The sequence below is a fragment of the Bombina bombina genome, chromosome 6 (assembly GCF_027579735.1).
Source record: "Bombina bombina isolate aBomBom1 chromosome 6, aBomBom1.pri, whole genome shotgun sequence".
In the NCBI taxonomy this organism is placed as follows: domain Eukaryota; kingdom Metazoa; phylum Chordata; class Amphibia; order Anura; family Bombinatoridae; genus Bombina; species Bombina bombina.
The window spans coordinates 209,266,094-209,269,093 of NC_069504.1; the positions used below are offsets into that span (position 1 = coordinate 209,266,094).

At 43.0% G+C, this 3,000-nt stretch overlaps 1 pseudogene; it reads left to right on the plus strand.

Annotated features, from left to right (window-relative positions):
* Nucleotides 1–601: 601 nt before the first annotated feature.
* Nucleotides 602–2,750, plus strand: LOC128665007 (nuclear cap-binding protein subunit 3-like; annotated as a pseudogene).
* The last annotated feature ends 250 nt before the right edge of the window (nt 2,751–3,000 follow it).

The following is a 3,000-nucleotide window of genomic DNA, read 5'->3' on the forward strand; positions in this document are numbered from 1 at the left end:
GAAAGCATTTGTAGCTGCTGGAGGCCAATTCTTGCAGTCCCTGTTTCGTTTCGTGAGATCAGTGAGGGGAGCAACAATCTTGGAGAAGTTTTTTTATGAACTTGCGATAATAATTAGAGATCCCCAAGAATCTCTGTAGTTCCTTCAAAGTGGTGGGTTGAGGCCATTCCAGAACTGCTGTTAGCTTCGTAGTATCCATGGCAAAACCCTTCTTAGAAATAACATATCCGAGGAACTGGATACGGACTTGGTCGAATTCGCATTTCTCCAGCTTAGCTACTAGAGAATTGTTTCTTAGCAGAAGAAGCACCTGTTTTACGTGCTCATTATGTTCCTCTAAGGTTGTAGAAAATATGAGGATGTCATCCAAATAAACAATGACAGTACAGTTAAGGAGGTCCCGGAAGACATAATTGACAAAGGCTTGAAAGACAGCAGGTGCATTGCACAACCCAAAAGGCATCACTAAGTATTTATAATAGGTCATGTGCTCTGGCCCGTCTAGCCCACTTGGCCTCATACGCTATGACCTAAGAGTGAGAGACTCACGCCTGCTTGCTACCTTTGCTAGTTGTCGGCCCGGTGGGGTGGTTTAGATTGGATGGCTGCTGTGGAGAGCCTAAGAGTTTCTGTAAAATCGGGCGGAGGTGGTACGGACCCGGAGCCCATAGAAGTGGAGGAAGGTCGAGCTGGAGGCCACACCGATGATGAGGTTATCATGGGAGGTCGTGCCGGAAACCACCAGACGATATGAGAATAAGGCAGGAACATTTAAAACTGGGATTGATGTCACTACCAAGGAAGCAATTGAGAAAAAGGAACAGAGAGCAAAGCGTTTCCATTTCCATGCAGAAGTTGATGACCATCAGAGGAATGTTGTATTGGACCGAGAAATTGTGAGAAAAGCAATCCCAAAAGTTTGTCTAGAAGCAATTTATATCACTGTTGTGGAGGATATGAGCACCCAAGATATCTTTGGATTCTTTAAACAATACCCACCTGGTTTTATTGAATGGCTGAATGATTCATCTTGCAATGTAGTTTGGCTCGATGAAGTAAGTGCCACTCATGCTCTATTAAACACAACCTCGATGCCCACTGACCTGAAGAGTAAAACTAGGAAGGTGAAGGAGAGCACCACTTCAAAATCTAAAATGGACAGACATGCAGACAGCTCTGGTGATGAGATGGAGGAGGGAGAGGTGGAAGAAGATAATCCTAGTGACACAGAAGTGGAAACTGAAAAGAAACCAATGCCATTGCTGGATAAACTTTCCCAAGCTGAGGAGGACTCCATACTCCAAAATGAGTTACGGCCTTCTTTGAAGTTAGTGAAAGGAAATCACCTGTACATGAGGTTTTCTACAGAAGATGACAAGAAAGAACAGGGAGCAGCACGAAGAAGTCAGTACTATATGATGTATGAGAATCCAAACTATGGGGGCATAAAGGGGATCCTGAGTAACTCCTGGAAGAAGAGATATCATTCACGTCGTATCCAGCGGGATGTAATTAAGAAGAGGACATTTATTGGAGATGATCGTTTAACTCCAGCATACAAGCACCTACACTCGGGTTTGATAAATGTTCCAGAGGAACCTATTGAAGAGGAGGAGGAGGAAGAAGAGGACATGGATGAAGATGATCGTGTAGTGGTTGAATATAGGGATGAGCTGCAGGCGTTTAAGCGTGAGCGGGAAGGAGCGCGGTGCTCAGCAGCCAGCACATCAGACTCTGATGAGATGGATTATGACTTGGAACTGAAGATGATATCCACCCCATCACCCAAAAAAAGCATGAAAATGACTATATATGCAGATGAGGTGGAGTCTCAGCTGAAGACCATCAGGAATTCTTTGTGATCAGAAGGAAACAGTCTAAGAAATCACATTGGCAGCAAATCCCAGTCTGACAAGCCAGCCGATGTGCGACTGCTGTTAGAGGAAAACAGGCAGAGCACAGTAAACAGGGTCTCAAGCAGGGGAACAAAGTCAGATGTGAGGCAGAGGCTAGGGAAGAGGCCTCATTCTCCTGAAATAAGAAAACCTGTGAACAGTGTTCACTCCTCCCACAAAGAGCCATTATCGGATTTCCACTGTCGTCTGGGATTCCCTAAACAGCAAGAAGGAAAAGGGCTGTATTCGGACAGCAAAGAGAAAAAATCAGGAAGTTTATGGAACCATTTAGGAACAGCAACTAAAGAAAAGGAAAAACCCAGTGAAAAATCTGAAAAAGTCACTACTTCTGTACAGGAAGAGGATGACTCTGTTCTGCAGCAAGCTTGGGGTGCTCTGATTAAGGAAAAGGAACAAATCAGATAGAAAAAAAGTCACCTTGACAACTTGCCTTCCTTACAGATTGAAATTAGTAGGGAAAGCACATCTGGCTCAGACACGGACTCCTGACAACTTATTTCCAACATTTGGAACTATAGATTCTACAAGCATGGCAGTAACTTTAAAAATGTGCCACCTCTGCCTTTCAGAATAACATAATTTTATACCCAAGCTAAGATGCCAGTCATGACAACACTGTTCTAACCGGCAAATGCACACTTTAAAATATTCAGTCCCAGGTTAACAGGGATTGAAAAGCATATCATTGGTTATTTCTAAGCTTTTACATTTTTTTGCATTCTGTGTATTTAGTCTTCTGTGCAAAATATTCTTGCAACACTTCACAGTCTGATGTGAGAGTCAACTACCCTGGTGCTCTTACTGTCTGTAGTTTATCAACATTTATACAGTGAATATGTATAATAACAGCTATTACTATTCAGCTGCCGATTTGGTTAATTCCGAGAGCGAGCACTGAAAAAGCGCTTTGAGTCCCACTGGGAGAAAGGCGCTATATAAATACTAGTTATTATTATTATTATAATAATGACCCGATCTTGTGTTGAAGGCCGTCTTCCACTCGTGTCCTGGGTAGATATGAATGAGGTTGTATGCCACACGAAGATCAAGCTTAGTAAAGTAACAAGCATTTTGGAGTGAGTCA